At 40.2% G+C, this 24,578-nt stretch overlaps 1 protein-coding gene, 1 long non-coding RNA gene and 1 pseudogene across 5 annotated transcripts in view; 2 read left to right on the top strand and 1 right to left on the bottom strand.

The window, feature by feature from the left end:
• Positions 1-3,001, bottom strand: part of LOC143688904 (uncharacterized) — a 176,171-nt gene extending 173,170 nt beyond the window's left edge. The window contains exons 1-2 of one of the 2 annotated variants that reach the window (XR_013178365.1): positions 2,729-3,001; positions 593-2,649 (exon numbers count right to left, since the gene is read on the bottom strand). This is a non-coding gene — a long non-coding RNA (uncharacterized LOC143688904). Of the gene's footprint in view, positions 1-592; positions 2,650-2,728 lie in introns of those variants that run through there. The other variant, XR_013178366.1, reaches the window with a different exon arrangement.
• RNF19A (ring finger protein 19A, RBR E3 ubiquitin protein ligase) overlaps positions 1-24,578 on the top strand; it is a 94,867-nt gene that overhangs the window by 5,844 nt on the left and 64,445 nt on the right. Inside the window, exon 1 of one of the 2 annotated variants that reach the window (XM_077167354.1) lies at positions 3,007-3,318. The exons of the other annotated variant lie outside the window; for it this stretch is intronic. The gene's annotated coding sequence lies outside the window, so the exon portion shown is untranslated. Of the gene's footprint in view, positions 1-3,006; positions 3,319-24,578 lie in introns of those variants that run through there. 2 annotated transcript variants of the gene reach the window in all.
• Positions 3,325-19,214, top strand: LOC143688903 (proline-rich nuclear receptor coactivator 2-like; annotated as a pseudogene). The gene is made up of 2 exons (XR_013178364.1): positions 3,325-10,020; positions 10,251-19,214. The product of XR_013178364.1 is annotated as a proline-rich nuclear receptor coactivator 2-like (transcript).

Genomic DNA, 24,578 nt, shown 5'->3' with positions numbered 1-24,578 from the left:
CTGGTACTGCATGTAGCTTAGGGTGACTTAAATATTTGCCTGACTGTGAAACCAATGGGAGTGGGGGTAAGAGAAAAACACTGGCTCTGGAGCGGAGCTACATGGATGATCCAAATCCCACCTCTGCCATTTACCAGCTGTGGAACTCTGGGCAAACTATATAACTTCTCAGGCCTCAGATCTTAATTTCTTAATGGGATAATAATAGGATCTACCTTTTGGTGCCTTCATTCATGAGAATGAAATGGCTTAATACTTGTAAGCACTTCTAACGGTGCCTGACACATTAAGTACTGAAAAAGTTATTATTGTATTTTTTTCTCTTTCTCTTACTCCACATTTTAAATCTCTCAGTAAGTCCTACTTACTCTACCACTAAAACAAATAGCCAAACCATCCACTTCTGTTTGCAAAACCTTGTTCTAAGGAACTGATTTCTTTCCTGGATTCTTGCAGTAGAATCCTAAATGGTCTTCCTGCTTCCCATCTTGCTCTGACACAATCTGATCTCCATGTAATAGCCAGAATGATCCTTTTCAAAGGGAAATCAAGTATCACTCCTTTCCTTAAAAATAGTCTGTGTCGTCCCATCCTACATTACACCAATCATTTAGAATTTTCCTTACCATAACCTGAAAGGTCATCTGGCTCCCTCCTCCCTCTTGCCCAGTATGCTTCACTTGGTAGCTGCCTTGAATTTGACAAGTTTTTCCCACTAGGACCTTTGCACTTGCTATTTCCTCTGTCTTCCCGGCTCACAACCCCCTTCACTTGTCTGCCTCCTTCTGGTCTTGTAGAACCCAGTTCAAATGTTGGAGGAATTGACTTTATTCCAGACACCAAACTAACGTTATGACCACCCTGGTTTCTATGCTATTCTGGTAGGTTTAATTTAATTTTTTTCTGTCCTCCCCAGTTAGAACATAAGCACCAGAAGAGAGGATACCTGGGCTGTAACTCCTGTATCTAGAACATCACTCCACACATAATAGGCACTCAATAAATACTGATGTTGAATGACAATGAAGGTAGAAAAAGGGAGAGTATTGTCAAAAAATTAAGGCACCTGGGGCTAATTTAGGCTCTTGCAATTATCCAATGAGAAATGATGAGACCCTAGCAGTGATTTTCAACTCTGGATGCAATTGGAATTACCTGGGGAGTTTTAGGAACTACTAACACCTGAGGACCTCCCTCAGAGATTCTGATTTCATTGGTGGTTTCAGTCTGGGCATCAGAATTCTTAAAAGCTCCCCAGGGAATTCTAATGTATAGCCAAGGTTGAGAACAGTGCCCTAAAGGCAGAAGGGGGATGTAAAAGAGAGGCCTGAATGGAGAGATATTTAGGGATATAATAAAGAGGACTTGGCAATTAGTAGTACATTGGAAATGACAGGAGGTGCCTGGGAAAAATCCCAAATTTCTGGTCTGTCTGAATGAAAGATGTGAGCTTTGAGGAAAAGATGATAAATTCCTTTTTGGACAGGTTGAATTTGGGGTGCCTATGGAAATTTGAGTGGAGATATTGAAGAGATATTTGTTAATAGATTTATGTTGCTCTAGTGAAGAATGGAAATCTCTCTAATTTTCAGTAAGACAAGAAAAGCAAGACAAGGCATCTGGAAAATATGAGAATTCTATACAGCACAAGTCCATTCCCATCCTGTACATCATGAATGAGCCTCTTTATTCAAACTCCTTTTGAAACCACATGCCCCCAAACGGTATTTGAAATGTTGATAATTCTCAAGAGGATTATATTTTGTACAAGTACTGTTCCATAAATCCATTTCACTTACTATTCTTGTACTATGCGCAGGATTAAACTATTCCATAGATTAAATCGCTGGTAGTCTTAAAGTAACTTTTAAACATTAAGATCTTAAAATCTTCCTATAACTGAAAATATACATAACTATTATTACATCAAGATCCGAGGTTAAAGATAGCTTAAACTGTCTAGCTTGCTTAGTTTTCTAATTGGTAAACATTTACTGGGTTACCAATGATACCAAGTACAGGAGAAAAGACTATAGCTCCTCGGCTCGTTTCTAATTTAAATTAAACAGACACACCACAACAAAGACTGAAAGGGTGATATATTTAGTTAAGCAGCAGATGGCAAATGGACATCCTGTCCAGCATCTATCACATTCTGTTTCTCAGTCTTCCAAGGAAAAGTGACTCTCAATGATGAAAAGAAACAACTAGAAGGAAACGGACCGGGCCTAGACTGAACTTATTTATTCAATTAAGAACTTATACCAACTCATGCGTAGGTTAAAAAATTTCAAAGATGACTGACTCAAAGGATGTAAGGAGACACAACAGCTAAAGCTGTATTAAACTAATTAAAATGCATTAAGAGCAATACAGACTAAACATGTGAATTCTGAAGACTTAGGTTTTTAGAAATATTAAAAAACAAAAAACAAACAAAAAAACCGAGGTGTTGCTTCTACCTAGAAAGTCCTGAGCAATGCTGAAATGTATTAAAACTAAGAGAGACGGAGGGAGTGGGGCGGTCGTTCAGGGCACTGCTGAAAGGGTGCTGCCACTCTCTGGGGAATGACATTTCCTTGCGGAGAGCGAGAGCAGCAAGGATACACTTTACCACCGGCCTTGTTCTCCTTCAATCAAGCAGGTGAACTATGAGAACAAATACGAATAAATAAGGTCCTGCGAAATATCAAGTGTCAGGGTGTCTAATACTGGCATCTCCCTTCACCTTGGGCGCAGCTCCAGCCATCTCCGCCTGTCCCAGGACGAAGCGTTCTCCGGGCCGACCGAGCGGGGGCTGGGGAGACACCTGCTCCGGAGTCTTGCAGGCGGGAAGGACAGGAAAAGCGGCTAACGGCTCTGTTCAAAGGCCGGACGTTTGGACGGCTCCAGGGCAGGCGGCGGACGAGCGTGCTTTAAAGAATGATCGTGGCCCGCGGCCGCCCGCAGCAGGCCCGGTGGGCGTGACGCCATGACGCAAGGAACGCGGGCGGCGCGCCGGGGCGGGGCGAGGCGGGGCGGGGGCGCGAGGAAGGAGTGGGAGGAGGAGGTGGATAGAGTGGGGGCTGACCGAGGGGGAGGATGGCAGTTGCGGCGCTGGTTCCCGGGAGTCGCCGTCGAGCCAGAATTGCGGAGGAGGAGTTCCGGAAAGCAGCGGTTCGGACCCCTCCCCTCGGCTACCCCCGCCCCAGCTAAGAGGCGCGTTCACGGGTCTGAGGAGCCCTTCCCCTGTACTTTAGGCTTCCACCGCTGCAACCGTTGGGAGATGGGCCTGGTCGTCCGCAGCCCTGCGCCCGCCGCCGCTTCGAGGAGCTGAAGGTACGGTCGGGCACGGGAGGAGGCTGCGCCCGGGTTCGGTAGGACAGGGGCGGCGCCTGTTTCCGACCCAAAGCGTCCTGGCCCGGCCGCCGCCCTTGCGCCCCTCTCCTGGACGGAAATGGATTCGGAAGTCCCGCCGCAAAGGCGCCCCCTCCCGCGTCCCGGTCGCGGAGTCGGGGTTGGGGCCGGCCCCCGGGCTCAGGCCTCGAGCTGGTCCGGATGCCCCTCTTGGCCTCGGCGCGGGCGCCCCCTTACGGGTCCGAGCGGGTCGAGTTGGAGCGTGAGATCAGCCCCGAGCCCTGTCCTCCTGGCCCGTAAAGTCTGTAGGGCTGGCGGTCGGCCCGGTCGTATTGTGACGGGCCGAGGCGGTGCTCTCTTCGAGCACTTCCCGAATCCCCGAAGCTGGCGAGACCTGAGGGCCGCTGCGACGGGGGGCGGAGCTCATTCCTGGTGGGTGAAATCGGTTCTAACGGGACCGATTTCCGGGCCTCACTGCCAGTTCGGTGCGGTGGCCATCGCCCCCCACCCCTGCAGCTTGGGGCCCTAGGAAAAGAGAGGGTTACCAAGAAGGTTCATCTAGGAGAGCTACCACCTCCGTAATAAACAAAATTAAAAGAAAAACAACACCGAAAATGGTGTAGTCTCGGGGTAAAGGATGTGTCAATAGGGGTCTTCCGGGGTTGTCTCCTTGTCATAAATGTTCAGGCTTTTTCCAGCCTACACCCACCAAGTAATACCACTACTTAAATTTCCAGTATTCTCTGTCATCTGGTTTACACTCTATCGTTGCTCTTATTTTCCCATTTCCATTAATGGAAAGAAGAAAAAGTTAGGGTTCATTAACCTCACGACAAGAGCAGTAAATAAAAGAGGGAAGAGAGTAGTTGAGGCTATATATGGGAGAAAGAACAGTCTTTTTTATTTTTTCCATTGGTCCTTGTGCATTAAAATATAGAAGCGATGCTTTATTCTGGTTAGCATTTACTGGTAGAAATGTGGCAGAATGGTGTTAGGTTGACGTTGGAAAGGACAGCGTTCGAGTGTCGCTGCAAGTTTCAAACCTACGTGTTGGCTGGAAGTGCTAGTTTCAAACGTTAGTTTACTGGAAGCAGAAAGCAACCTTTTCCCTGCCCGATTTAAAATGTTTGTAATCTTTCCATTCCACTTTTTTTTTTTTTTTTAAAGAGCACGGCTATCTTTTGTTTTCTGAGTTCACCTCCTCCCGTCCTTATTTTAACATAGTTTCCTTGTCTCATTGGATTATATGAATCTAACAATATGCCTGTTTCATTTTCGGTTTTGCCATTAGCTAGTGATTTTAATGCACATTGTACCACTTTTGTTGATAATCCAAGACATTACAACTGTCTGAATTTAACTGAAGTTTAGAGACTTCTGTCTTTTAGAAAATAGTGGTGATCTTATGTTAATTCTCATTTTCAGATGTTCTTTGCTTGCTACCTGCTATTCCATGGTGAGCATTTAGCATTGTCTCACGTTTTAATAAACATATTACGCAAAAGAGAACCTTTTTGTTTTGTAATTTAACGTTCTGCTTTTTAGTGCTGTCTTCATTACTGTTTGCAGTATAACAAGTTTAAATTTCGTGTATCCATAGAAACTAATGATTTAGCAAAGTGTCTTTCCTAGGAAAAAATTACATCTGGCAGCTAGTATTAGTGTATTTTTGCCAAAATCTCTGGCTTCCAGGAGGACTCCAGTAAGATTAACTTTTGAAACTTTTGACATTATTTTAGAAATTGAAACAACCCGATTCTTACTTTCCAGGTCGTGGCTAATTGAAATATTGCTGCTTAATTTGGGGGATGTCTCGTTTGATTATTAGAGTTTATCTGAAGAACTATCCATTTTAGTGTCACCCAACCAGTGTTGGAATTTATTTTTTTTATTTTGGTGGTGGATTGTGGGATTTTTGGTGCCTTTTTACTCAACTAAATGAAACTCCGTTATTTTCTACCTAACATCTGAAAGGTACTAAGATTAATGTCTGTTTTTAAAGATACTTCAGCATCTTAGTGGAAAATTAATGCGGTTCTCAAATTTAAACATAGGTGAAGTCATAAAGTAAATTTTTGCAGTCATGAATATATTGTACTTGGGGTCACCACTCTTTACGGGGATTGGATTGAAAGACACTTTTTATGGGATTGCTCGATGGAATTAAAATATGGATAATGATAATTAGTGGCAAAATTTTTTTAATGTTTCTAAGTCTCTTGTATATTATGGCAGGTTCTTTTGCTATTCTAACTACATTAGATGTATCACAGAATTTTCTTGGTTTCTAATAATTTCTTCTCCTGTGGCCATCCGATTTTTGTTTTTTTAACTGGATGACACTGAGGATTGAGAAATGTAGTTTTCTGAATTTCCCAAGAGGGGAGAAAGAGACAAAATATTTGTGATAGCATGTGAAAATCCCTGGGTAAATACCAGGCACCAAGTATACTGAAGATGAATTTTGTTTCATTTACATATGAATTGCCCACTTACCTTTCTTTTCTTCTTAGGCCGCATAGGAAATCTTAGAGAATGGCTGTTTGTCTGGTGGTACTAACCAAATGACAATTCGTTGTAAAATGCAGGCTGTTTTTTAACAGACTAAGCTTATGTTCTTTTCTCATTTGAGACCCAGGGGGAAAGTAGGCCATTTGGGGCACAGTGGCCAAAGTAAAGTTGAATTTCTAAATTTATATTTGATTACATATTGCACTGTATTTAGCAAACCAGCACATCATTGCAAAGTAGTAATTTAATGGTTTTCGGAAAGGACCGATGATCGTTTGTGGAGCACTTTAGCTTACAGGCTTTAGTTTGATTCTTGTTTAGCAAAATGATAATCAATTTGATTACTTATGGAGAATAGTTAAATTTTCCTACTAAGGCTTTTTTCCGCCGATTAGGAACTAATTTTATCTTTCTTTGGCCACTTTTTTTTTAAAGTCATGTCAGTTCTTTGTCAGCTGACAGAAAGATGTATAACATTGAAACAACACGTGTGCCTAACCACACTTGTACAATTAAAACTGAGGGATGATTTTTCTTTGCCACACACAATCAAGTGACAGATGAGCCTCACATGCCAATGGCTCATGTCCACAGCAGCAGAACTAGGCACCTTCACCTGGCCAAGTTGACACCTGAACCTAACTACCACTCTCATTAACTATCACGTCAGTAACGCTTTCTTTTTGTATTAAGGTGTGAAAAACTATCACCTTTTGATAAAGTAGTTTTTGCTTGTATTGCTGTCTTTCTAATTACCAGTAAAACATGAACAGTTTTGTTCATTGGTAAAATTTTCTTGAAAGCTATGCCATTAGTATATTACATTCTTGTCCTATTGATGTTATTTAGTATTTTATTTTAAAAATAATTTAGTAGAAAATTGCTACGTATTAATTTATCTTATAAGTCCTACTTGTGAAAAGCCTCAGTAGGACAGACTAATGAGGAGTTGTTTTAGCATCTCAAATAAGTTTGTGTATTGAATCATATGAAGCAAAATATTAGTCAGAAATCATCCCAAAAGAAACTTAATATAAATTTAATTTAATTAAACTTAATTTAAATTGAACTTAATTTAAATTTAATCCCAAAAAGAAACTTCAAAGCTCACTCTTGGTTTAAAAAAACCTGAATCTGGCTCCTTAATTATGTGCATTTAACATATTCAGCTGCTGTCCTTTTCTGGAGACCCCTGAAATTATAAATAACCCTGCTATAGAATAATGGGTGATTTGCCAATTGAAGAAAGACTCTGGTAGTGGTGAGCATAACCAGAAAGCAAACTGGTTAGAAGGGACGAGAAACCAGGAGGAGCTGTTGGGAATATTATAGTACTAAATTTTCCGATAAATAGCATAGCATAATAACAAATAGTGTATGACAAAAAATGGACTGCTATTAATAGGAATCTATTGGTGATTTCTCCCTTGTGATTTCTAAATGGAGGTATTGGCATTTGCCAAAGAAAGGTAAAGTATTATTTTTCCAAATTAAATTATTTTTGTGATTTCATGAATGAGATAATATATGTGAAATGTGCAGTAGAGATATAAGCTTTATGGTGTTGGGGATCTTCATTCTTTTTGTTCACTCTCAAGGTTTCGTTATTTAACATAGACCCTGACAATAGTAGATGTTGAATAAAGTATCTATTATCTAGATAAAATATAATGTAAGGCATCTATTTCATAACTTTCTTTACAGCAGCACTGTCCAATGGAAATATAATGCAAGCCACATATGTATTTGAAGAGTTTTCTCACTTTAAAAAAGTAAAAAGAAACAGGTGAAATTAATTTAATAATATATTTTATTTAACCCACCATATCTAAAATATTATCATTTCAGCATTTAAAACACCTTTACACTCTTTTTCATTCTAAATCTTTGAAATCAGTATGTATTTTATACTTTAAGCTCAGTACAATTCAGTCTACATCCAAGTGGACAGTATAGATCTAGGGGCATTTTGTATGACCTGTAATAGCTTCTGGAAATTTCAAGTTCCTTTCCACAGAAATACTTTTCAGTCTTTTTGGTCATCTTCTTTTTCTGATTGACATATCTTTTGAGGCCAAATAGAGAAGTGCATGTACCATTTAACTGGAATTATTGAGTTGAATTGAAAGTCAGGAGACCCAGCTTCTCCTCTCAGTTTTATAACTCTCCCAAAATGACTTTTTGCCTCACTCTTTTTTCTCCTGTCTGTAAAATGAGGGAGAATGTTCTGTCATCTATTTCATTGAATTAGTGTATCTGAAACATTCTGAACTACTCAGACAAGAGATTAAAAAGAATTTCTCATTATTAGCAACGTGATAGCAGACCTCAATAGCAAAACCAAAGAAGTCCTAATGACACTACTACATATGGAGTGTCCTGTTCTCAACATTGAAATCAATTACAATGAATAAATCAATACAAGATGATTTTGTAACGTATATAATCAAAAGACTTCACTAGATTGGCTTGAGCACCAGATATTAAACCTCCAGTCTTTTTTTTTTACTACTGTCTATCCTATCTAACTTTAATTTTTGTTTGTCTGAATAACTGGGACTTCTTATAGGAGTACTTAAAAAGACCTTATCTCTTATCATGAGATAAGGTCCTTTGGAAAGAGGGGATTGGGACTAGTAAATACTTATGAGTGGGTAAGTGGGGAAAATAGAATAACCATTTAGAAAAGTCGATCCTCTTAGTGTGGTTTATTAAATCATCAGTCAGCTTATCGCATCTGTGACTGATTACATCTACAGTCAACTAAGAGTGTCTTCTGTAACGAGAGAACCCAGTCAGTTGGATTTAATCCAGTCAGTTGAAGACTTATAGAAGAGAGAATTTTTGCCAGTTCTTCAGCTAGCCGGCTTCTCCTGTAGAATTCCTCAAGGAACTCCGTCAGAGTTGCCAGCCTCACAGCCTGACTATGGAGTTTGGACTCTTGCATTCCCGTGGTTGTGTGAGACACTTCTGTAAATCTCACAATTATAGATATCTCCTGTTAGTTCTGTTTCTCTAGAGAACCCTGACTAATACAGTATGGAACAATTTTTAGTAGCATTTATAATTATTGGCCTAGAATGATTTGTGGAGATCAGATAGGAGTTGGTCCTTGAAAGATGATTAAGACTTAGCCAAGCAGAGAAAATGGAGAAGAGTATCCCATGCAGTGAATCATGCATAGGAAAAAGTCATGGAGGTGAAAGTATGTATGCTTTGTTAAGGTATTTAATGCTTAGATCAGTTGACTGGAGTGTGAAGTTTTTATGTAGGTTTTTATGTAGGAGAATGGTGATAAGCGTGATCTGAGGTTAGGTTGTGGAGCGCTTTGAATGCCATGACAAGTTACAATATATTATTTAATTTAGGAAGCCAATGGAGATTTATGAGCAGAACTGAACAAAGGTTAATGTGATAATTCAGACAGCTGGTGATTAATGAAGGCCAAATCTAGGAGATAGGGTAGTAGGAAAAGCACTGAGACTTTGCCACATTAGCTATGTGAATAAGTTACATAATTTCTGTATTGTTTTATAATTTCTGTTGTCCAATAGAACATTCTGCAATGATAGAATTGTTCGAGATCTGCACTTTCCAATACAACAGCCAGTAGCAACATAAACAACAGACAGAGAGCACTTGAGATTGGCTCCTGCAAGAACTGAGGAACTGTATTTTAAATTTAAATTTATGTCCTTAGCAAAATAATAGCCATTGTTGCTAGTGGTGATATATTGGACTGAGTACTTCTAGGTTTTAGTTTTCTCATTATTAGAAGAGTTAGATTAGAATATCCATGTGTCACTTAAAGTTGGAAACCACCTATTTCTTCAGGAATATTATACATAGTAGGTTTAGAAGCTTTAATTTGTTTAGTTTTGTTTATTATGTTTCTAAAGTTTGCTTGACCACAGAACTTTTTTCCTTGTAACATCTTAATATTTTTACAGAATTAGTGTTCTTCAGAACCATATTTTGGAAAACACTGTATTAGATTAATTTCACAATAGTACACTGATATAAGAAAGAAGAAGGATTCCAATACAGTGGTTTAATTTGGTGACTGGACATGGAGAGTAAGATAAAGGAAGGGAATAAACGGTTCCTCTTTTAAAAATGTTCTGTCTTGTTTGGTACCATATGCAATGCCAAGGTATTCCTTGCAGATAATAGGTTCTTTTTTTTTTTTTTTTTTAGAGAGAGGGAGGAAAGGAAGGAAAGACAGAGAAGGAAGGAAGGGAGGAAGAAAGGGAAACATTTTCAAACATTTTCTTGTTTTTATTATATTTTGTTTGTCCGTCTGTTCGTTACATGGGCTGGGGCCGGGAATCGAACCGGGGTCCTCCGGCACGGCAGGCAAGCACTCTTGCCCGCTGAGCCACCGCGGCCCGCCCAGATAATAGGTTCTTAAGTACTTGCTTCATTGAATTGTCTCCTTTGTGCTCAATTCTAAAATTGATTGAGATTTATGGAAAATAATGATCATTAAATGTTGGTGTCAGAACCAGCTTTTTTTAGTAGTTAAGGGTTGGCCTTTTTACCAAATTCTGTGAATGTAAGCAAGAAAATGAGCCAGAAGTAGATCACGACATGCTATACTCTATTTATAAAACTTAAAAAAATTTTATTTAAATAGAATTATAAAATCATGGAAATTCTAGATTTGGAAGGCACCTTGGAAATCTAGTCCACTGGATTTTGTTTAATTTTTTTGTTTGTTTGTTTTAAGCAAAAGAACCCCTGAAAGAAAAATTTTTGAAGCCCTATATGTACATAGCACATATTAACAAAAAGTACAGTGCATGTATTGAAAATAACTTTTATTTATTGAATTTTAATATATTTTAAGGTCTCAGCTTATACTTTTGCAAAATTTAAATCTGAGAATCTCTTAATATTAGTTTAAAAATTTTGGGTAAAATTTAATTAAAATGAAGCTGGTATAGTTCACTTATCTCTGCTATTCTTTTCTGTTTTAAGTAAAGATATAGATTGTGAATGTGTGTGTGTGCGTGTGCGTGTGTATGTGTATAACTTATAGCTCTGTTTGCTGAGAGAGCCTAGAAGCAGTGTGCTCACTTAGCATCCTAACCTTGGTTTCCAGATACCATTCTAAACTAAAAGAAGTCAGGGCTCTTTAGAGAGAAGGCTGACTCCAACAGGAGGCAAGGAAATGACGAACTAAGCCTAGAGCATCTTGTTGCCCCAGAAAGTAAGGAAGTGCTCAAAAAGTGATGGATACATATCAAAACCTCAGGAGTCAGCCCAAACAGACTTTCACTGACCAAATCTTAGAAATTATGAGTTTAAAAAAAACATTGATGGATGCCAAAACTAATGGGTAAAGGTTTGATGGAAACAGACTATTTACATAATCCGAAAAGTATGTTTTGTTATTGATTATAAAGGGGAAAATAGTAATTTTACAGGAGAGACACCTGTCAGTGGGACAAATCAACATCACCTATTATGATGCTTTGAGGAGTACACAGTGGTATTCCTGCCAAAAAGGTATAATTTGACTCTGATCATGGGGAAGTATCAGAAAACCCAAATTGAGGAACATTCTATAAAGTAAATGGCCTGTATTCTTAAAAAATATCGAGGCAGAGTCTGAAAAACTGTTCTAGTCTGAAGGAGACTAAAGAGACATCACAGCTCAATACAGTTATTGATCGTGGTTTGGATCCTGGGCTGGGGGAGAGGGGAACACAGTTATAGGTAACGTTATTAGAACAATGATGAAATTTGAATATGGACTGTGCATTGATTAAGAGTATATCAATTAAAAATTTCCTAACAAGGGGATTTCCTTGTTAGGATATTCACAGAAATGTCCAGTGGTGGGGTCATGATGTCTTCAACTATCAAATGATTTAGAAAATATGGAGAAGTATGCATAGGAGGGAGGGGGGATGATAAAACAAATAAGATAAAAGATCATACATGTTGGTAGAGGCAGAAAAGGGTGGTCTGGTTGGTGGACACTGGGGTGGTCAGTAGGTAGTTGGTTGGTGATCTCTGGTTTTACTCGTTCCTTGCCTTGTCTCGCCCTGAAACGGGAGGGAGGCTTCAGTGTTGAGTAGGATCCGGTGCTGTTATAGTTCGGAGCTTGAAGTTGCTAGGATTTAAACTTGTATAATGAGGAAGTGCAGATGTCGGCTTCAGCTCCTAAGCTGAACTCAGCAAATTGGCCTATGAAAACTTCTGTACTCAGACAAAGGAATGGATCTGTCAGAAAGCAACACCTGTTATCCTGGGTTTGGGGGCAAGAAAGAGGACTGGTAGTGGAAATTCTGCAATCTGAAAAGCAGACTGAAAGGTGATGGAGAACCTGAAGATGAATGGTGGAGAGAAGTATAATATTCCAGTTCCTTGATCTAGAAATGTTAGTAAGAACCAACAACAGCTCAATAGACCGAAGACCGAGGACCAGAATTCCCAGATGAAGATTGTTCATTAGAAGAAAGAGTTTATAGCTCATTAGCAGCTGCATAGTATGTAGTGCAAAATGGGAGGAAGAACAAAGTACATTTTCCAAATAATCAAAATTGGAACTCTAGCTTATCAAGTTCCAGCATACTTTTTATGTCTCAAACTAGTCAGAACTATACTGGAGCCAAATTTAGTGAGCCACCAGCACCAAGTGTTCTTCCTAAACCACCTAGCCACTGGGTTCCTGTTTCCTTTAATCCTTCTGATAAGGAAATAATGATATTTCAACTTAAAACCTTACTTTTAAAGTACAGGTATAAAATGAGAAAGTACCAATGTTTAGATTTAGGCCTCACATTTAAGACTATCGTTGGCCTGAAACAAATTCATGAGTGTATTAATCTATTTATGTTAAACTGCTAATGTAGAAAATATGATCAGACTTCATCTCACTTGTTTTATGTGCTGTGGGCACTATGAGGTAATGGTGACATCAGTGCAACTTAAAATAACTTAATTATTAATGATTACAATTGATAGTAACTTCTTACTTGAATAACTCAGGTAAAACCATTCATGTTTATATTTGGAGAGTGACAAAAAGAAGGAATCTTTCTAATGCTTGTTGGGGGAAACTAATTTAAAATTATAACTCATGGATCAGTAGATTTACTTGTTGAAAGCTAGTGAATCAGATTGCAGACATATAGCTAAAACAGAGTGATTGAGAACTAGTTGAACATTTGAAAGTTTAATGTCCTCAAACACCTGAACAAGTAATATGCCAACAGTTTGATGCACTGCCAAGAGAAAATACGAATTTTCCTTAATGAATAAATAGTTAAATACATTTTAATAAGTTTTTTTTTTTTTTTTTACATGGGCAGGCACCAGGAATCGAACCCGAGTCCTCTGGCATAGCAGGCAGGCATTCTTGCCTGCTGAGCCACCGTGGCCCGCCCCATTTTAATAAGTTTTACAGTGGTTCATATGGAAGGGGGCACTAGGGGCTTATTTGAATGAGGTGCGATATACTGCGATGGCGCTATTCTTACATAGTTGGATAGGTGTCTGCCAATAAATGCTCCAAAACCATTTTTTATAGGAACAGTATTTGGTGAGCACTGAGTAGATATCTGAATACATTTTCTGTATTCTAACACTGCACAAGCTATTGACAGTGATTTGGCCTCAAATTATCCCTGTAGAGGTTAGTATTAAGTGAGGAATTGTATAATGTGAAAGTTTTATGTATCTAGGAAAGAAAGACCTATGTAAATACATGTAATAAATTTGTAGCATATGTAAAATTTTGTTGGCCTTTGCCCTACAAAAATAGAGTATTTTAGTATGAATTTGCTGTATGTAAGACCATGGAGATTTTATGCTAACAGCCTAATTTTAAAGGTTCAGATTAATATGGCTTTAAGGCTTTTTTGCCTTGCGCTAAAGTGCCAGTGTATGTATGTTATAATAGGTTTGGTTGTGAACTGTTTTTCATAGTAAATCCTCTTGTAAGAAGTTTTATATTGTAATTGAAAAGATGTAAGCTGCTAAAATACGTCCCATTTTTTAAGAGATGTGAAATGCAGTATAAGATTTTTTTTTAAATTTTCCCTGTAGGTCCAAAGATGAATATCAAAGGGTCCCTCCAACATTAAAAATATGTAAAATAAATTAAAATATTTTAAAAGGGCATACAGAGTTTCTTGTACTATTCTTGCAACTTTTCTTGTTAGAAATTATATAGAAATAAAAATTACAAAAATAGTCTTAATTATACAAGAAAATATTAATCTGACCCCTAAGTAAAATTAAGTTGAACTGAGAATCAGTGAGAAATGTGGCTTTGTGAAACAAAATATAATAGTCTGACAAACTAGTCTTTTAACTCCTTTCGGCAAAAATATATTGAACTACCTACTATGTCAGCTGGTACTAAGTACCAGGTATATAATAGAGTTAAATGAGAAAGAGCTTACCTTTAGGGATTCACACCAATGAAAACAATATGTAATTTGAGTATCTGGAATTCACAGATTAATAGTAGGAGTGTAAATTGGTGAAACACCAATTTAGAAGAACATTTTAGCAGCATTTACTAAAGCTGAATATACCCTGTGACCCAGCAGTTCCATTTCTAACTATGTATTGAACAGAAATCCATACATATGGTTAGCAGAAGACTTGTTCTAGAATGTTTCTAGCAACCATAAACTGGAAGCTACCCAAATGCCCATCAGCAGTAGAATGGGTAAATAAATTTTGATATACAATGAAATATTATTTAACAGTGAGAATGAACAAACTACAGCCACACTCAAAATCTGGATGAAATCTCAGAAGTATAATGCTGAACAAAAGGAACCAGGTACAAAATGTGTGGTGTGATTCCATTTATATCAAATTCAAAAATCGGCAAAATCTGTCCATGGAACTAGAAGTCAGGACTGTGGTTACGCCAGGTGGTGTGGGAGGGTAGGAGAGAGTATGAAGGGGTTTCTGGGATCCTGATAACATAAGTTTTTTGCTCTGACCAATGGTTATAAAGGTTTCAGTTTGTGAAACTTGAATTTATCAGACTGCACTTATGAGTACTTCATGATCATTATGCTTTAATGAAAAGATTTCTTTAAAAAACATAGCCTTCTTCCACAACTGGTTATCTTCCTGTCATGGTCAGGTTCATGTGTCAACTTGGCCAAGTGGTAGTACCTGTTTGTCTGGTTAGGCAAGTACTGGCCTGTCTGTTGCAGTGAGGACATTTCATAGAATTAAATCACGATCACATCAGCTGCATCTACAGCTGATTCCATTTGTAATCAGCCAAGGGGAGTGTCTTCTGAAATGAGTGATGCCTAATCTAATCACTGGAAGCCTTTTAAGGAGGATTCAGAAGAGACAGGTTCTCTTCCTGCTAGTGAGCCTCTCCTATGTAGTTCATCCAGACCCTCCATTGGAATCGTCGGCTTTACAGCCTGCCCTGCGAATTTTGGACTCTGCATTCCCACGGTCACGTGAAATACTTTTATAAATTTTATATTTGCAAGTATTTCCTGTTGATTCTGTTTCTCTAGAGAACCCTAACTAATACAACTTGGTACCAGGAGTGGGGTGATCCAAACCTTCATTCCTGAAGTTTCAGAGCCATTGGTAGTCCTGCCTGGATTGGGTTGTTGCAGTTTTCCATTGGTTTTAATCACAGGGCATGAAAGTACTAAAAGACGCCCTAGGGGATCTCCTATTTTCCAAGAAAACTCTTCTTTACCTCCATTGTGTAGTTGCAGTCCTATTTCCCCCTGATAGGGTCAGTCACCCCAGACAATAATGTAATCCCCTTCTAGGCTTGTTGATCCAGGGGCATGAGTAGCCCAAAGTGACTAGGTGGTAGTCTTAGGTTCTAGTTCAGTGGAATCATTGTTGTTTCTCCTGGTGGAAACACTCCACCTTTTGGAACTAAAACCTGTAGACCAGCAGAGCTCAGGGTCGCAGGGACAGGAAGCAGAAATTTTCCTTGTGGATCACTAGGGGTAATAGTGAGTGATACCACTCCCATTTCCACCCCTTGGTTCCTGGACCCATGGATCCTGGCTATGGGAGAAACAGCACCATACAATGGACGTTGATTCAGAGCATACACGGCTTCTTGGAGAACATTACCCCAGCCCTTCAAGGTATTGCCACCTAGTTGGCACTGTAATTGAGTTTTCAAAAGGCCGTCCTTGTCTATTGTCTTTGACTCTCCATTCTTGCTTCATTCCACATTTTCTTCAGATTAGTTTTCTCTGATTTTCCAAACACATAGGTTCCCTATAGCTCTTGGATTTGTATGTCCCCAGATAAAACAATAAAATTCACTAATGTCATTCAGTTCAACTTTTAAATTACCAGGAGAAAGACTCTGGCCTAGCTTGGGACAATTAGGCAGTAAAACATGGCTGTCAGAGGTTCTCCCCTATCCTGGAGCTGTGGTGATGATAATAGGTAGATTTCTGAGAAGAACCTAAGGGTGTTTGAGCAGATGCCCTTCATGCCAATTTGAATCTGTGGTGTACCCCAGAAAAGCCATGTCCTTTAATCCTCATTCAGTGTTGCTGGGTGGGAACTTTTTGATTATCCATGGAGATGTGACCCACACAGTTGTGAGGAGTAAAATCTTTTTTGTTTCTTTTGAATTATCAGTGAAAAAACTGTAACAATGATAAGCCTTTATGATTGTTTATGTAACAATGATAAGCCTTTATGATTGTTTACTTGCTTGGTATTTGTTATTTGGTTTTTTCAGAAAATATTCTACTTTCATCCATTTTAAAGTTAATAAATGTTTTCTTAAAATTTGAATTTTGATCTTATTCTGGGGGGGACATGTTTAAACAGGCTAATATGCATATCCAAAATAAAATGACATTTTGCTGTTGTTCCTTCTGAGAATTACTCTATAATGTGAAGAGAAATTTCTAAATAGTTTCTAGAACTTCAACTGAACATTTCTTTCAGCCTGTACTCTACCTCTTTATGTGCATATATCATAAATTAAACAACAATTTAGCTAACCAGACCACTCCACTTGCCCATCATGTTCTTTAGGAGAAAGATGCAAATGATCTTCCAAAATTGAAAAGATGGGATGCTGCTATTATCAAGAAATTATATTAAAAAAAAACAAACTTCCAGGAAAACTGGTTAGGAGAAAAACAGTCCAAACACTAAATTATTTGGACAATTACAAGTATTACTCAGATTAATCATGAAACTTGGTGAAATTCAAATTTCAAAAATTATATTCGTTCTACTGGATTAACTAAAACAGAGGTTTGTACTTAGGGGAGAATTTAAAGATACCTTAAAAAGAACAGAAACAAAAATTGTTTACCTCAGAAAATCTTACTTTTACTCCCTTTTAATCTTTGAGTGTTCTGTTTCTGTGTGTTTGAATATTAGAATTTTTTAGAACTCTGAGACCTTAGAGATTATCTGTTCTAGGCATTTAGGTTTTCAGTTAAGGAAATCATAACTCAAAAAAGTAGAGTGACTTGGCTAAAGGTATCAGACCTAGGTTAGTGTTTCCCTTTTTTGATGGGTAACAATGTGTACTTTAAGAATAGGTGATAAAAATTTCTGCATATCTCTGGGTACCCCACCATACTTGGTATTTTGTGCTATCCTTTCCCTATTAATGTTCTCTGTGCTCTTTTCAAAGGGGGCCTATAATGAACTAACCAAATGTTTAAAAAAAATTTTTTTTAACTGGGAAAATGGAATGAGTAATGCTTTTCCACTCTGCAGCAGCTTACTTTTTGAAATAGATTTAATTAATGAGTATTATTAAAACCACTCCATTCTACCTCCTGATCAAGAATAGGCTTAAATAGATTAATATGGCAGGTGTATGTCTATGAGACTGTTTAAGAACTATCTCAGGAAGATATGTGGCATATAGTAAAAGAGTTTATTCTGAACATTATTTCTGGGAGACTATAGAAACTATTTTAACAATAGAGCTCAAGTTAGTATACAGAAAGTATACTTGAGTCTTGGTAAGCATTCACTTTCCAAAAACTTGTTAGAGACTTGATACTTGCTTACACTAATGAGCCGTTGAATTACCTTCATTTCCCCCCATTTACAAGTAATTAACTTGAAGTTATCCTATTTTTAATATTTGAAAGTACGCTTGAGGTAGGTTTGTAATAATAATAAGCATAAGGAAACTGGGTGTATTAGTTAGGGTTCTCTAGAGAAACAGAATCAACAGGGAACATTTGCAAATATAAAATTTGTGAAAGTGTCTCACGTGACCGTAGGAACGCAGAGTCCAAAATCCACAGGGCAGGCTCCGAAGCCGATGACTCCAATGGATGGCCTGGATGAACTCCACAGGAGAGGCTCACCAGCCAAAGCAGGAATGCAATCTTTCTCCTCTGAGTCCTCCTTAAAAGGCTTCCCATGATTGGATTTAGCATCACTAATTGCAGAAGACACTCCCCTTTGGCTGATTACAAATGGAATCAGCTGTGGATGTAGCTGATGTGATCATGACCTAATCCTATGAAATGTCCTCATTGCAACAGACAGGCCAGCACTTGCCCAATCAGATGAACAGGTACCACAACTTGGCCAAGTTGACACCTGTCCCTAATCATGACAGTCCACCCCTTGTCAACTTGGCATATATATATATAATAGACCATATTTAATTTCCAAATAAAAACAAATAAGCACACATTTTTTCTTTTACCTGACAATATTCAACTGTCCAGCATATAACTGGAAACACATTAAATCTCTCCAGAATAGGGTGCAAATCCTTGGGCAACGTTCATTCTTAAACTTGATATCTTACAACTTAAATAGTATAACACAAACAAAACAGCATTACAGTCCTCGTTTCTGTAACTGATCACGGGGTCGAAGTTCATATTTATCACTGCCTTCTTCCACTACCCATTCCATGTTCCCTTTCCCCTCAGCAAGCACTTCAGCTGGCTGTGGTTCTTTGCCTGGTGGGGTGACCCAAACCTTCATTCCTGAAGTCTCAGAGCCATTAGTGGTCCTGCCTGGATTGTGTTGTTGCAGTTTTTCCATTGATTTTAATCACAGGGCATGGTAGTACTAATAGACGCCCCAGGGGATCTCCTATATTCCAAGAAAACTCTTCTTTACCTCCATTATGTAGTTGCAGTCCTACTTCCTTCTGATAGTCAGGGTCAATTACCCCAGACAATAATGTAATCCCCTTCTTGGTGTGTTGATCCAGAGGCATAAGTAGCCCAAAGTGGCCAGGTGGCAACCTTAACTTCCAGTTCAGTGGTATCACTGTTGTTTCTCCTGGAGAAAGCACACCCCGTTTTGGAACTAAAACCTGTAGACCAGCAGAACTCAGGGTAGCAGGGACAGGAAGCAAAAATTTTCCTAGTGGATCACTAGGAGTAATAGTGGCACCACACCCATTTCCACCCCTTGGTTCCTGGACCCATGGATCCTGGCTATGGGAGAAACAACACCATACAGCGGACGCTGATTCAGAGCATACACAGCTTCCTGGAGAACATTACCCCAGCCTTTCAAGTTTTTGCCACCTAGTTGGCACCGTAATTGAGTTTTCAAAAGGCCATTCCACCGTTCTATCAATCCAGCTGCTTCTGGATGATGGGGAACATGGTAAGACCAGAGAATTCCATGAGCATGTGCCCATTCCCGCACTTCATTTGCTGTGAAGTGTGTTCCTTGATCTGAAGCAATGCTATGTGGAATACCATGACGATGGATAAGGCATTCTGTAAGCCCACGGATAGTAGTTTTGGCAGAAGCATTGCGTGCAGGGAAAGCAAACCCATATCCAGAGTATGTGTCTATTCCAGTTAGAACAAATCACTGCCCCTTCCATGAAGGGAGTGGTCCAATGTAATCAACCTGCCACCATGTAGCTGGCTGGTCACCTCGGGGAATGGTGCCATATCGGGGGCTGAGTGTGGGTCTCTGCTGCTGGCAGATTGGGCACTCAGCAGTGGCTGTAGCCAGGTCAGCCTTGGTGAGTGGAAGTCCATGTTGCTGAGCCCATGCATAACCTCCATCCCTACCACCATGACCACTTTGTTCATGAGCCCATTGGGCAATAACAGGAGTTGCTGGGGAAAGAGGCTGACTGGTATCCATAGAACGGGTCATCTTATCCACTTGATTATTAAAATCTTCCTCTGCTGAAGTCACCCTCTGGTGTGCATTCACATGGGACACAAATATGTTCATGTTTTTAGCCCACTCAGAAAGGTCTGTCCACATACTTCTTCCCCAGACCTCTTTGTCACCAATTTTCCAATTACGGTCTTTCCAAGTCCCTGACCATCCAGCCAAACCATTAGCAACAGCCCATGAGTCAGTATACAAACGCACCTCTGGCCAGTTTTCCTTCCAAGCAAAATGAACAACCAGGTGCACTGCTCGAAGTTCTTCCCACTGGGAGGATTTCCCCTCACCACTGTCCTTCAAGGACACCCCAGAAAGAGGTTGTAATGCTGCAGCTGTCCACTTTCGGGTGGTACCTGCATATTGTGCTGAACCATCTGTAAACCAGGCCTGAGTTTTCTCTTCCTCAGTCAATTCACTGTAAGGAACTCCCCAAGAGGCCATAGCTCTGGTCTGGGAAAGAGAAGGTAATGTGGCAGCAGGAGTGGAAACCATGGGCATTTGTGCCACTTCTTCATGTAACTTACTTGTGCCTTCAGGACCTGCTCTGGCTCTATCTCGTATATACCATTTCCACTTTACAATAGAGTGCTGCTGTGTACGCCCAATTTTATGGCTTGGTGGGTCAGACAACACCCAACTCATGATAGGCAACTCAGGTCTCATGGTAACTCGGTGGCCCATGGTTAAGCGTTCAGTCTCTACTAAGGCCCAGTAGCAGGCCAAAAGCTGTTTCTCAAAAGGAGAGTAGTTATCTGCAGCAGATGGTAAGGCTTTGCTCCAAAATCCTAAGGGTCTGCGCTGTGATTCTCCTATTGGGGCCTGCCAAAGGCTCCAGACAGCATCTCTATTTGTCACTGACACTTCCAGCACCATTGGATCTGCTGGATCATATGGCCCAAGTGGCAGAGCAGCTTGCACAGCAGCCTGGACCTGTCGCAGAGCCTCCTCTTGTTCAGGTCCCCACTCAAAATTAGCAGCTTTTCTGGTCACTCGGTAAATGGGCCGGAGTAGCACACCCAAATGAGGAATATGTTGTCGCCAAAATCCAAAAAGACCAACTAGGCGTTGTGCCTCTTTTTTGGTTGTGGGAGGGGCCAGATGCAGCAATTTATCCTTCACCTTAGAAGGGATATCTCGACATGCCCCACACCACTGGACACCTAGAAATTTTACTGAGGTGGAAGGCCCCTGTATTTTTGTTGGATTTATCTCCCACCCTCTGACATGCAAATGCCTTACCAGTAAATCTAGAGTAGTTGCTACTTCTTGCTCACTAGGTCCAATCAACATGATATCATCAATATAATGGACCAGTGTGATGTCTTGTGGGAGGGAGAAACGATCAAGGTCTCTGCGAACAAGATTACGACATAGGGCTGGAGAGTTGATATACCCCTGAGGTAGGACAGTGAAAGTATATTGCTGACCTTGCCAGCTGAAAGCAAACTGTTTCTGGTGGTCCTTACTAATAGCTATTGAGAAAAAAGCATTTGCCAGATCAATAGCTGCATACCAGGTACCAGGGGATGTATTGATTTGCTCAAGCAATGATACTACATCTGGAACAGCAGCTGCAATTGGAGTTACCACCTGGTTGAGTTTACGATAATCCACTGTCATTCTCCAAGACCCATCTGTTTTCTGCACAGGCCAAATAGGAGAGTTGAACGGGGATGTGGTGGGAATCACCACCCCTGCATCTTTCAAGTCCTTAAGAGTGGCAGTAATCTCTGCAATCCCTCCAGGAATACGGTATTGCTTTTGATTTACTATTTTGCTTGGTAGGGGCAGTTCTAGTGGCTTCCACTTGGCCTTTCCCACCATAATAGCCCTCACTGCACGAGTTAGAGAACCAACGTGGGGATTCTGCCAGTTGCTCGGTATGTCTATGCCAATTATACATTCCAGAACTGGGGAAATAACTACAGGATGGGTCCGGGGGCCCACTGGACCCACTGTGAGACGGACCTGAGCTAAAACTCCATTGATCACCTGGCCTCCATACGCCCCCACTCTGACTGGTGGTCCAGAGTGACGTTTTGGGTCCCCTGGAATTAATGTCACTTCTGAACCAGTGTCTAATAATCCCCGAAATATCTGATCATTTCCTTTCCCCCAATGCACAGTTACCCTGGTAAAAGGCCGTCGGTCTCCTTGGGGAAGACTTAGAGGAAGGTTAACAGTATAAATTTGTGGCAGTGTAACAGGTTTCTCCCCCATAGGGACCTGGCCTCCCCTTCATTCAAGGGGCTCAGGGTCTGTAAACTGTTTCAAGTTTGGAAATTGGTTAAGGGGCCGTGACTCTGTGTTTTTGTAATTCAGGTTAGACTTCTGTTCCCTTGACCTAGAACTCTTTTGTTTATACAGCTCCAACAAGAATTTAGTAGACTGCCCTTCTATTGTATTTCTAGGCACCCCATGATTTACTAGCCAATGCCACAGATCTCTGCGTGTCATATAATTTTGATGCCTCCTTTGAGTTTGTTGTCTGTTATAATACCCACGTCTACCCTGTCTTTGGTGATTAAGTGCTGCCACCTGGCTTCTGCCAACTCGGGATCCTGTCATCCCCATTGTGTTTAAGGATTCCAGCTCAGTGACAGCAGTTCCTACAGTAATATCTGACCTACAGAGAAGTGCAACCACAGAGCTCTTGAGGGATGATGGTGCTAGTCTCACGAACTTATTTCTCACTGTTCTGGTAAAAGGTGCATCTTCTGGACATTCCTGGGGTGTAAGAGCAGGCTTTGCATGATAAATCCACTCTAACATCCCAATCTGTCTAAGCCTCTGGATCCCCTCATCTACATTATACCAGGGCAGTTCTGGCATTTCAACTTCAGGTAATGTTGGCCACCTTTTGATCCATGTTTCAACCAACCACCCAAACAAGCTGTTAACACCTTTTCTAACTGCTCTAGCTATAACACTGAATGCAGAATCTCTGCTTAGTGGGCCCATATCAGTAAATTCAGCCTGATCCAGCATTATATTCCTCCCACCATTATCCCACACTCTTAAAATCCATTGCCACACATATTCCCCTGATTTCTGTCTATATAAATTGGAAAACTCACACAGTTCTTTTAGAGTATAACATACCTCCTCATGTGTGATACTTTGTACCTCACCTTTAGGGGCCTGTTGGGACTTTAGTCTAGTTATAGGTCTAGAAGAAATGAGGAGTGGTGGGGGTGGGTCATGAAAAGAATTAGAAATATCTTCCAAGCCATTTGCTTCAGGGCTTTCATTTGCAGTTTCATCTGGTGAAACAGGATTAATAACTCTAGGGCTAATCCCTTCAGGAGGAGGTTGGGTGGCCAATTCCTCAAGGCAGGCTGGAGGTGGGGCGGCTATGTCCTCAGGGCAGACTATTACAGGGTTATCTAAAGAAGGCTCAGCATGGTCTAGGGTTTCAACCTCACCCCCAACATCATTATCAATCCATATGTCACCATCCCATTTTTCAGGGTCCCACTCCTTTCCAATCAATGCCCTCACTTTAACAGCAGACACCATGCAAGACTGAGATTTCAGTTTACGTTGTAAAGTTGCTACTCTAACAATAAGATTCTGAGTCTGATTTTCAGAGATCTCAAGTCTAAGGCTATAGGAAATAAAATTTTCCTTCAGGATACTCATAGAAACCTCAACATCTTTCAGACGGCACTTAAGCTTCTTGTTTGAAGCCTTAAGCCCATCCCTTTCACCCTTTAATGTAGACAGTGTATCTAACAACAACCAACCAACATCTCTATAACTCTTATTTCTACAAAACTCTGTAAAGGTGTCAAAAACATTATCCCCCAGAGTCTGGCTTCGTACAAGCGAAGCATTAGGAGAATCGAATGATGATATTTTGACTATCTCCTTTGCCAACTCAGTCCATGGATTGGGAGTGTCATTCTGATTACGGGAATCAGAGTCCTTAGTGTCTCTGAGCCCAGTCAGAGTAGAAAACCATTCATAAAAACCCATTTTTAAGATTCTGTTCCTTAAGAACCACTCCTGGGACCAAGATGTATTAGTTAGGGTTCTCTAGAGAAACAGAATCAACAGGGAACACTTGCAAATATAAAATTTATGAAAGTGTCTCACGTGACTGTAGGAACGCAGAGTCCAAAATCCACAGGGCAGGCTGCGAAGCCGATGACTCCAATGGATGGCCTGGATGAACTCCACAGGAGAGGCTCACCAGCCAAAGCAGGAATGCAATCTGTCTCCTCTGAGTCCTCCTTAAAAGGCTTCCCATGATTGGATTTAGAATCACTAATTGCAGAAGACACTCCCCTTTGGCTGATTACAAATGGAATCAGCTGTGGATGTAGCTGACGTGATCATGACCTAATCCTATGAAATGTCCTCATTGCAACAGACAGGCCAGCACTTGCCCAATCAGATGAACAGGTACCACAACTTGGCCAAGTTGACACCTGTCCCTAACCATGACACTGGGTAAACGTTTTATTTACCTTGGAGAACCTTATCTACTATAATGATGTATTTAAAACTCTAAGGAGCCAACTATTCTGATTACAGTAGAAAAACCATTTCTACTGTTATTTGGATAAGCTAACTGTGCTGGTTTGAAAGGATATATGTTCCCT

Source organism: Tamandua tetradactyla, chromosome 6 (assembly GCF_023851605.1).
Source record: "Tamandua tetradactyla isolate mTamTet1 chromosome 6, mTamTet1.pri, whole genome shotgun sequence".
NCBI lineage: Eukaryota > Metazoa > Chordata > Mammalia > Pilosa > Myrmecophagidae > Tamandua > Tamandua tetradactyla.
The sequence above is the reverse complement of the archived record's forward strand: the minus strand, read 5'-3'. Positions and strand labels throughout refer to the sequence as shown.